The sequence below is a fragment of the Scyliorhinus torazame genome, chromosome 20 (genome assembly GCF_047496885.1).
Source record: "Scyliorhinus torazame isolate Kashiwa2021f chromosome 20, sScyTor2.1, whole genome shotgun sequence".
Classification (NCBI taxonomy): Eukaryota; Metazoa; Chordata; class Chondrichthyes; order Carcharhiniformes; family Scyliorhinidae; genus Scyliorhinus; species Scyliorhinus torazame.
Window position 1 is genome coordinate 105,940,666 of NC_092726.1, and position 12,247 is coordinate 105,952,912.

Consider the following 12,247-nt stretch of genomic DNA (forward strand, 5'->3'; position numbering starts at 1 on the left):
TGACATCACGGTCCAACTTCTTTCTACTTCTACCTGCTCTCGAGTCTCCCTCTTGATCTTTACTCGGCTGGATCCTTACAGTGCTTGGGATTTTTTTGGCTGGAGGAGAAGGTAGGGAGTGAAACATTGAAGAAGTGTTTAGGGTTTAACTGTCACTTGACAACAGCTCCTCCACAACCACCTTCTGGATACAGTGGCCGCAATGCACTGATGCAAATCTTCTCCGCAACAGTCACTCAGCGGCTCCGCTCTGTTGCCCTCTGCTGGATGCTTGCCTTCACTTGAACAGGGAGGGTATCTTGCTCAGGTACACCTTCTGGATACAGTGACCCCAATGCATGATGCAAATTTTCCCCGCAACAGCCAATCATCGGCTCCGATCTGCTGCCCTCTGCTGGATATCCATAAACCATGTCAGTCAAGTTACAGCACAGGCCACATATGTGGGCATAACTATCCCATAGTTTCATTGCTTCTCTCTGAATGTTTCAGAGCGAGCTGTACTGGGACTACTCAGGTCAGTCAGATTTACTGGACAGGCAATGTGTAATTATCTATCCCATGATATTATTGCGTCTCTCTGTCTGTTTCAGATAGAGCGGTACTGGGCCAGAACAGTCAGGTAGAATTACAGGTCAGTCTCTGTTCAAATAGACGTGCATTGTATCATTGCTTCTCGCTGTCTGTTTCAGAGGGAGCTGTCCTGCGACACCGCAGTTCAGTCAGAATTACTGGACTGTCTCCGTGTAGATAGCTCTCCCAGTATTAAATGGCTTCTCTCTGTCTGTTTAAGAGGAGTCCATCAGGTTCAGCACAGGTGAGTGAGAATTACTGGACAGTCCCTGTGATAATATCTACTGCACGTACAATTGCTTCTATCTGACTGTTCCAAAATGAACTGTAATTGGGACAGCAGAGGTCAGTGAGAATTATTGGACCGTCTATAACTGAGCAAATATCTATCCCATGGTCTCATTGCTTCCCTCTGACTGTTTCAGCGGAAGCTGTATTATCACAGCACAGGTCAGTGCGAATTATTGGACAGTCTGCCACTGTACAAATATATATACCATGATATCATAGCTTCTATCTGAATGTTTCAGAGGCAGCTGTGCTGGAACAGGAAAGAACAATGAGAATCACTGGACAGTCTCATTGTAAGTATTTATCCAATGGTATAATTTCTTCTCTCTGGCTGTTCCAGCTGTTTTGGGACAACACCGGTCAGTGAGAATTGCTCGACAGTCTGTAAGTGTGTAATTATCTATCCCGTGATATAATCCGGTATGAGCAGAAGAAATGTGAGCAACATTGGGCCATTCGGCTGCTGGATTTTCTTATTAATCAATAACCTATTCATGTCTGTCTCAAGGACACTCTCTGAGTTGGCCTCCAAAGCCTTCCCTCTAGGGCTCTAAAGGCCTCTTCTAGAGACACAGATGCTCACAATATTCCATATGGAATCTGACAACAGTCTTATGCAGCCTCAACAATACATTCCTGCTAGTATAGTCTAGCCCTCTCGCCACGAAATCTAACATTACTTTTGGTTTTTGACGACCAACTAAACCTGCATGGCAATTGTGTCTTGAACAGAATCTTGAAATGAGACTTCTAATTCCCATTTTGTCTCTGATTGCCAAAGCCTTTTCCCATTTAGAAAATAGTATATGAAAGTCTATTTCCCACCACAGTGCATAGACGCACGATTTTCCACATCACATTCTTTCTCATTTCTTTGCCCACTCTCCCAGCCTGCAAACGTCCTTCTGCAGCCTCCGAACTTACCAAAAACTATTTTTCCCTATAAATATATTGGTACCATCAGCAAACGTAGCAATAGTGCCCAGAATTCCTTCTTACAGATCGTTAATATATATCGTGAATAGCTGTGTTCCCAAAACTGACCCGTGCCGAACACTCGTCACGAGCTGCCATCCTAAAATAGAGCAATTCATCCCCATACTCTACCTTCTGCCAATAACCAAAGCATATATCCGTGCCAGCAATGTGCCTTAACGCAATGTACGTTCCATTGCCAACGGCCTTCTGGAAATCCAAATCGATCATGTCCACAGGTTCTGATCTGTCTAACTTACTCGTTACTCTTAAAATATAAGAAATGCGTCAGTCATCACTTCCCATTACCGAAACCATGCGGACTCAGCCCTATTTTCACATGCAAGTACTTCGCAATATAATTCTTAATAATAGACGCTAAAATCTTACCAGCAACCGAAGTCAGGCCGACCGGCCTATAATTTCCTGTCTTCTGTCTCCGTACCTTCTGGATAGTGGATAGAGTGTTACATTTGCCATTTTCTGCCCTCTGTGGCCCTTCCAACCGACAGTGATTTCTGAAGGATCACCACCGATGCCGGCACAATCGCGTTACCTAATCCCGTCCAAACCCCGTTGTGTATTGCGCCTGGTCCGGTTGACTATTCCATCGTCAGACCTTTCTTTTTCCCCAGCACGTTATCCTTCGAAAGAGCCCTTCACCTACTTCTGCCCCGGACACTCTGGAAGTTCTGGTACACACTGCGTCTTCCACCGAGAGGATTGATGTCAATTACCTATTCAGATTCTCTGCCATTTCCATTTCCCAATTACTACTTCCCCAGCCTCATTTTCCAGTGGTCCAATGTCTATTTTCGGCTCTCTCTTATCTTTTATATTTCGAATAATACTCCCGCAATTTTCTTTGACATCACTAGCTAGATTTCACATTTTCCATGATCTCCCACCAAAAGAATATAAAATTAATCGTTTTATATAACTCAGTAGTCACTTTAGTTATCACCTACTGAGCATTGTTTGCATATTTTGTTGTTTTTTTATGTCATTTTTCATCATCTGATACCTGTCAACTTCTCTCACCCGCATCTGGCATGGTGAACCACATACATCCTGGTCAGTTCGGGGTGAGTTTTAGTCGATTTCTCTGAAGACTACACACTGGTCATCAGACTCGCAAGGACGATCACCGGGTGACTCTCATGTTTTGATCACTGAACAAGATGACCAAGGTAGCAAGTGTTATTATTCTTACTTAATATCTGTCTAACCCAAACTAATTCTGCAATCCCTCTCCACATGTGGTGATATGAAGGGCAGCACAGTAGCATTGTGGATAGCACAATTGCTTCACAGCTCCAGGGTCCCAGGTTCGATTCCGGCTTGGGGCACTGTCTGTGTGGAGTCTGCACATCTCCCCGTGTCTGCGTGCGTTTCCTCCGGATGCTCCGGTTTCCTCCCACAGTCCAAAGATGTGCAGGTTAGGTGGATTGGCCATGATAAATATCCCTTAGTGTCCAAAATTGCCCTTAGTGTTGGGTGGGGTTACTGGGTTATGGGGATAGGGTGGAGGTGTGGACCTCGGGTAGGGTGCTCCTTCCAAGAGCCGGTGCAGACTCGATGGGCCGAATGGCCTCCTTCTGCACTGTTAATTCTACGATAACTATGATATTTGTCGAATCGTACTCCGAAATAATGTTTTGGAATTAATTCACCTAATTCCCTTTTTCTTTTACATTGTCTATATTATCAGTTATAAATTCAGGCGAGACCAGAGGGCTTATCCATATTCTGGGGTTCGGAGTGTGTATGCAATTAAGGAAGCGTATTTAATTTGGTGCCTCGTGGGTAAAGGTGGCAGCTGAGGATACATAGAGTTTCGCAGACAAGGAAGTTGTGGCAAAGGCACACAATTTATCTAAACCTCCACAAGCTTGACCATGAGCTTCGGATTCTTTAAACTCGCCACCTTGCTCCAACTGTAACCGTTCTGCTTTTTGTCCGCTTCAATGTTCCAGTGATGCTCAATGCAATCTCGAGAATCAGCTCCTTCTCGTCCAGACTCCCAATCCTCCTATTTGGATGGAAAAGAAACTGGCTTGGCTGTAGATCACAGAGAGTAAGAGTGGACGGGAGTATTTCAGAATGGAGATATGTAGCCTGTGGTGTTCCACAGCGATCAGAGATGGGACCACTGTTGTTTGCAATACATATAAATATCTGGCCGAAAATGTCGATGGCCTGATTAGCAAGTATGCAGATGGCATTACGATAGCTAGAGTTGCAGATCGTGATGGGTCTCTCTGGGAATACAGCAGAATATAGATAGATTGGACTGTTAGGCAGATAAATAACAGATGGCGTTCAATCCGGAGAAATGCGAGGTGATGCATTTTGGAAGAGCAAATGGCACAATCCTTCATCATTGACATACAGAGAGATCTGGGCATCAGGTCCATAGTTCCAAGAAATTAGCAATGCAGTTGGATAAGGTGGTCAAGAATGCATACGACATGCTTGCCTTAATCGGGACTGGCATTGAGTACAAGAGTTAGCAGGTGATGGTACAGTTGTATAAACTTTAGCTGGGCCACATTTGGAATATTGCGTGCAATTCTCGTCGCCACACGAGGTGGTTGCTTTGGAGGTAGTGCAAATGAGGTTTTCCTGGATGTTGGCTGGTCCGGTGCGTGTTACCTGTGAGGACAGGTTGAATAAACTCGGACTGTTTTATTGTAAAGACGGGAGCTGACGGGTGACCTAACTGATGCCTGTAAAATTACGGGTGATATAGTCAGAAGTATTTTTCCCAGGGTGGAAGTCTCAGTTACGCGCGGCGGGCACAGGTTCATGGTGAGAGGGTGTAAGGTTAGGGAGGCTGTGCGGAGAACACATGTATCTTGATAGACGGATGAACGGGTGGGTAATGGTGGGGTACAGATCGTTTGGGCAATATGTAGTAGGCCGAAATAAGGAATCTGGATAGGCGCAGGCTTGGTGGACAGAAGAGCCTGTTCCTACGCTGCAATGTTATTTGTCCTTGGTCCTTTGTATTTCTGGACTCAAAATTGAGTGAAACAACTTTACCCCAGAACCTCTGTTTCCATCTTTCTTTCTGTGTTTGATTTGTGTTTGACTTCGCTGGTCTTGTTTTGTTTCTTTCGCTCATCATGTTACATTCAGATGAGTTTCGTGTATTAATCAGACCTCATTTTGGCACAATCTTTGTTTCATGACTCCATCCATTAACAGTCCCCCTGTCTTTCAATACTGAAATGTGTTGTTCTTCAATATTTATTGGGTTCCACCCTCACACACAACTTCTCGGCACGGCGACAAGGTGGCACAATGGCTAGCACTGCTCTCCCACAACTCCAGAGAACCCCGGTTCATTTCCGGACTCGGTTGACTGTCTGTGTGGAGCTTGCACTTTCCCCTCTCGTCAGAGTGGGTATCGTCCAAGTGCTGCGGTATCTTCCCAAATTCCAAAGGTGTGCAGGTTAGATGGATTGGCCATGCGAAATTGAACCTTAGTGTACACAAGGTGACGTGGGGTTACTGGCAAATAGGGTGGAGGCGACGACATAAGTAGGGCGCTCTTTCCAAGCGCCGGTGCAGACTCTATGGGCCGAAGAGCCTCCTTCTGCACTGTAAATTTATGATCCTGTGATCCTTTTTTAATTCTTACCACTCCTCACATCCCCTGGTTTGTTAACTCTCACATTTCTATCGGTCTTCAGTTCTGGTGGAAGGCCATCTTAACTGAATCGTTAACTGGACGTATCTTCACCGATGCTTCCAGACCTTCATAACGCCTCAAGTATATAACATTCCGGTTTAACATTTCCAGTCTACACTGTATTTGGTTTGAATTTAATCTTTGTGATTAAACGTGAGCCGTGTCGTGGAACAGGTCAGTTCACCCGTCTCCAGGTGGTCTACAATTCTAGTATTGTCCAGAGAGTTTGAGGATTGGGACAGATGAGATTGGAACTATATATATTTAATTTGAATACTTTGTGTTTGATTGATTCTGGTATTTTTCTACAGACTGGCGCTTGGAGAATTGCATGGCCAGGGCTCCCAGGGCAGAGGTATGTGTTTCTATTCGTGTTGTGAACGTGATCATGTGATCGTGTTCTGGGGCTGGTTTAGCACTCTGGGCTAATTCGCTGGCTTTGAAAGCAGACCAAGGCAAGACAGCAGCAAGGTTCAATTCCCGTACCAGCCTTCCCGAACAGACGCCGGAATGTGGCGACTAGGAGCTTTTCACCGTAATTTCATTGAAGCCTACTTGTGACAATAAGCGATTTTCATTTTCATTTCACAAGAATATGATGAGCTGTGTTTTTGTTCCTTCTGCCACCTGTTATGTCACTCAAGGCCAGTATGACTTATCCATCTCTAAATGTCCCCAGAACTCAGTGTCTAACTCGGCAATTTCAGACGGAAGGTAATATTTATCCAGAAATCCGGGATACTGCAGTCAAATATAATCGAAAGCGATTTTCTTTTCATTTTCATTTCATTTTATTTCATTTCTAGAGCATAAGCCAATGATCAATTTAAACAGGCAAGGTAGAGAGATTTTCTCGGCACAGGGGCTAAGTGCGGCTGCATTTAAACCATAAACTCGGTCATTCCTGTTCCACCAGAGTCCCACCTGTGGAACTCTGATGTAACACGGTATCATCGGCTCTTTTGAATGATTTAGAGGGAGTTGTACTGGGGAAGCATAGGTCAGCCGGAATTACTGGACAGTCTCCGTGTAAATATCTGTCCCATTATTTCACTGCTTCGCTCTGTCTTTTCAGGGGAGCTGTACGGGGTCAGCATAACTCAGTGAGAATTACGGGATAGTCTCTGTGCAGATATCCACCCATGGTATCATTGCTTCTCTCTGACTGTTACAGAGGGAGCTGTGCTGGGATCACAGAACACTGTACGAATCACTCGATCGGAGATGTGTAAATATTTATCCAAGTTTAGCATTACTTCGCTCTGGCTGTTTCAGAGGGAGCAGTTTTGGGACAGCACAGGTCAGTGAGAATCACTAGACAGTTTGTAACTGTTTAAATATCTATTCTGTAATTTAACCAGGTAAGAAATATGAGCTGTATTGTCAATTCTGCCGTCGGTCTCGTTATTTATCAATAACATATTCATCTATGTCTGAAGGACACTCTCTGAGTTTGCCCCAGAGCCCTTTGTGAAGCGCCCTAAAGGATGCCCCTTTTAGACGCCTAAAACTACTCACAATAGTGCAAATGGAGTCTGAGCAGAGCATTATACAGACTCAACAGTACATCCGTGTCTTGTATTGTAGCCACCTCAACATGAAATCTAACATGTACATTTGCCTTCCCAACTACCAGCTGAGCTTCAATGGTAACTTACACCGAATATTTAACTGGGGCTTCTCTTTATGCTTCTGATAGCCAACGATTTTTCCCATTGAGAAAATGGTGCCAGAAAATATTTGCCCCGCCAAAGTGTTTAAAAGCACGATGTTACATATCATATTTCATTTGCTTCTTCGTCACCCACTCTCCCAGCCTGGTAATGTCCTTCTGCAGCCTCCCACTTAGAAAAAGTTACTTGTCCCTTTCTATATATTGGAATCATCAGCAAACGTTGCAGCAATGCACGCACTTCCTTCTGAAAGATCGCTTGTGTATATCACGAATAGTTGTGGTTCCAACACTGTCCCCTGCGGAACATGCGTCATCACCATGTGCCATCCTGAAAAAGATCACTTTGTCCCCACTCTCTGTCAATGCCAACAATCCAAGCATCTATCCATGCCAGTAACTTGCCCTAATGACATGGGCTCTGATTTGGCGGCTTTCTGTACGGCACATTACCTAAGGTCTTCTGGAAATCTAAATGGCTCAAGTCCTAGGTTCTCTTTTGTCTAACTTACTTGGTGCGTCTTATGAAAATATAAGAGAATTGTCAGGCATGATTTCGCACTAACGAAGCAATGGTGACTCAGTCCTATTTCCCATGCAGTTAGATTGGATTGGATTTGTTTATTATTATGTGGACCGGTGCAGTATTTTTCTACGAGCAGCTCAACTAGATCATTAAGTCCAGAAGAAATAAAGTAAAAGAAAAGAAAATACATGATAGGGCAACACACGATGCACATGTAAATACATAGACACCGGCGTCGGGTGAAGCATACAGTGGTGTAGTGTTACTAAGTTCAGTCCATCATAGGGCCGTTTAGTAGTCGGTAACAGCTGGGAAGAAGCTATCTTTGATCGTGTTCGTGCATGTTCTCAGATTCTTGTGTCTCCTGCCCGATGCAAGAAGTTGGAAGATTTGAATAAGCCGGGTGGGCGGGGTCTTTGTTTATGCTGCCCGCATTCACCAGTCAGCGATAGGTGTGCATAGAGTCAATGGATGGGAGGCAGGTTCGTGTGATGGATTGGGCTGTCTTCATGACTCTCTGAAGTTTCATGAGGTCTTGGGACGAGCAGTTACCATACCAGGTGTGAGGCAGCCAGATAAGATGCTTTCTATGGTGCATCCATAAAAGGGGGCAGCACGGTAGCATTGTGGATACCACCATAGCTTCACAGCTCCAGGGTCCCAGGATCGGTTCCGGCTTGGGTCACATGTCTGTGCGGAGTCTGCACATCCTCCCCGTGTGTGCGTGGGTTTCCTCCGGGTGCTCCGGTTTCCTCCCACAGTCCAAAGGTGTGCAGGTTAGGTGGATTGGCCATGATAAATTGCCCTTAGTGTCCAAAATTGCCCTTAGTGTTGGGTGGGGTTACTGGGTTATGGGGATAGGGTGGAGGTGTTTACCTTGGGATGGGTGCTCTTTCCAAGAGCCGGTGCAGACTCGATGGGCCGAATGGCCTCCTTCTGCACTGTAAATTCTATGATAATCTATGAGTTACTGTGGACATGCGGAATTTCCTTAGCTTTCTGAGGACGTATAGGCGCTGTTGTGCTTTCTTGGTGGTAGCCTCGATGTGGGTGGACCAGGACAGATTTTTGGAGATGTGTACCTCTAGGAATTTGAAGCTGTTAACCATCAACACCTCGGCCCCGTTGATGCTGACAGGGTTGTGTACAGTATTTTGCTTTCTGAATTCAATGTCTAGCTCTTTAGATTTGGTGGCATTGAGAGATAGATTGACGTTGTTGCATCACTCCAGTAGGTTCTCAATCTCCCTCCTGTATTCTGACTCGTCGCTATTCGCGATCCGGCCCACCATTGCCGTGTCGTCAGCAAACGTTTAGATGGAGTTCGAACCAAATTGTGCCACGCAGTTGTGTGTGTACAGAGAGTATAGGAGGGGGCTAAGTACGCGGCCTTGCAGGGCCCCGGTATTGAAGACTATTGTGGAGGAGGTGTTGTTGTTTATTCTTACTGATTGTGGTCTGTGGTCAGAAACTTGAGCATGCAATTGCAGAGTGAGGAGCCACGTCCTAGGTTTTGGAGCTTTGATATGAGTTTGGCTGGGATTATGGTATTGAAGGCGAAGCTGTAGTACTCCTCAATGTTATCCTTAATAAATGACTCTAAAACCTTACAAATAACCGAAATCAGGCTAAACGTTCGATAATTTTCCATCTTCTGCCTCCCTCTCTCCTTAACCAGAGTGTTAAATTTGCAATTTTAACCTCCGCAGTGGACCTCACTGCCAATAATAATTCCTGAAAGATCACCACCAATGCCTGCACAATCTCCTCAACTGTCCCCGCCAGAAAGCAAGTGTGTGGTGGAAATGGTCTGGGTGACTAATCCGTCCCCACACCTTTTCTTTTCCCAAACACTGTATCCTTAGTAATGGCCCCTCACTCACTTCTGCCCCCTGACTCTCTTGAAGTTCTCGTGTCTCATTGGTGTCTTCCACTGTGAAGACGGATGCCAAGTACCTGTCAGATTCTCTTCCAATACCTTTTTCTCAATTAGTACTTCCGCAGCGTCATTTTCCAGTTGTCCAATGTCTATTCTGAGATCTCTTATCTTTTATATTTAGAATAAAACGCATGCAATTTTATTCTATGTTGATAGCTAACGTACACTCATATTAAGGACATAAGAACATAAGAACTAGGAGCAGGAGTAGGCCATCTGGCCCCACGAGCCTGCTCCACCATTCAAAGAGATCATGGCTGATCTTTTGTGGAGTCAGCTCCACTTTCCGGCCCGAACACCATAACCCTTAGTCCCTCTATTCTTCAAAAAACTATCTCTCTTTATCTTAAAAACATTTAATGAAGGAGTCTCTACTGCTTCACTGGGCAAGGAATTCCATAGATGCACAACCCTTTGGGTGAAGAAGTTCCTCCTAAACACAGTCCTAAATCTACTTCCCCTAATTTTGAGGCTATGCCCCCTAGTTCTGCTTTCACCCGCCAGTGGAGACAACCTGACCTCATCTGGAAACTCTGGCACCTGGAAAATATTGTATCTACTCCTTCCAAATAAATATGAAATTAATAGTTCTACATATTTCAGTAGTGAATTCAGTTCACAGATACTTAGCATTGTGTCCGTATTTTGTTCTTTTGTTATTCATTTTTTATCATCTGCTGAATTTTACTTTAAGTGTTGTTTTTTCGCCCACATCAGGTTGGATGAACCACATAAATCATGGGCAGCTCGGGTGAATTTTTGTCTCGTAGATTTCGCTGAAGATTACACATTGGTCATCAGACTCGCAAGGACAATCACGATGATGACTCATGTTTTGATCACTAACGAAGATGACCAAGTTAGCAAGCGAAGAACCTATTCTTTAAACCACTCTTCACCCGTGGTGATATTTGACGAATCTTTCACTGAACGAACGTTTCGAATCAATTCTCCTCAATCCCTTTTTGTTTTCCACATCTAAGTTATCAGGCATAAATTCACGCGCATCCAGATTTTGCGGTCTGCTCCAAATTTTGGACGTGGAAGTCTGTTTTCAGTTAAGCATCCGTCTTTAAATTGATGCTTCTGGGGCAGAGGCGGCAGCTGAGGATACACAGTGTATCACAGTCGTGGAAGTGGTGAAACGGCACGCAACACCTCCATTCAGACCACAAGCTTGGCTGTGAGCTTCCGATTCATTTAATTCTCTACCTTGTTCAAACTGTGAACTTCTCTGCTTGGCCTGCTGCCCTGTCTCAATGAAATCTCGGGAATCAGCTCCATGTCGAAAAGACTAGGTAATCTAGAGGTTTGGATGAAGAAAGAACTAGATTGGATGTAGAAAACAGAGAGGAACAGTGGAAGGGAGCTTTTCTGAATGTGGATCTGTAGCCACTGGTGTTCCACAGGGATCCGTTTTGGCACCACTGTTTGTAATACATATAAAGAATCTGGAGGAACATGTACAAGGTCTGATTAGAAAGTTTGCAGATGGCATTACATAGCTTGAGTTGAGTCTTTAACCAGGTTTATCTTCACCGACGTGCCTGACCTGCTGAACTGCTCAAGTATGTGTTATTACTGTGTCAGATCTCCAGTATGTGGGTTTGAATTTAACCGTTATTATTAAACCTGCTCCGTGCAGTGGGAAAGTTCAGTTCACCCGTCTCCATGTGCTGTGCAAATCTTGCAATTGTCCAGAATGTTTGAGAATTGTTGTGGGACAGATGAGTTTGGAACTATATATATTTGATTTGAATACATTGTGTTTGATTGATTCTGGTGCTTTTCTACAGACTGGCGCTTGGAGAATTGCATCACCAGGGCTCCCAGGGAAGAGGTATGTTTTTATATTCGTGTTGTGAAAAAGAATATGATGAGCTGCTTTTTGTTCCTTCTGCCATGCGCTGTGTCACGCAAGCCAGCATGACTTATCCATCCCTAAATTTCCCGATAACTCATTGTCCAACTCGGCCATTTCAGAGAAAAGGAAATATTTATCCAGGATTCTGGGAATCTGCACTCAAATGTAGTCCAGAGCAGGAGCCAATCATTACTTTAAACAATAAGGAAAGAGATTTTCTCGGCACAGTGGCTAACTGCAGTTGCGTTGAAGCCCATAAACTAGATCAGTCATGTTACAGGAGATTCCCCCTTGTGGAACCATCTATCTCATGGTATCATTGTCTCTGTCTGAATGGGCTCCCAGAAAAGAGTTATTTTTATCGTTTACTGCTGTGAACAGAATATAACGAGCTGTTTTTTTGTTCCTTCTGCCATGTGCCATCTTACACATGGCCAGCATAATTTATCCATCCCTAAATTGCCCCAGACATCAATGTCTAACTCGGCCTTTATCTGCGTCCACATTCTCCTGTCACTCACCACCCTCTGTGCGAAATACCTGCCTCGCACAGCTGCTGTAAAAATTGACTCACCCACATTAAAGCTATGGCCCCTGGTGACTGACCTCTCCACCCTGGGAATGAGATCCTGCAAGTCCACTCTATCGATGCTTCTCATAACCTTGTAGACCTGTATCAGGTCACACATCAACCTCCGCCGTCCTAATGA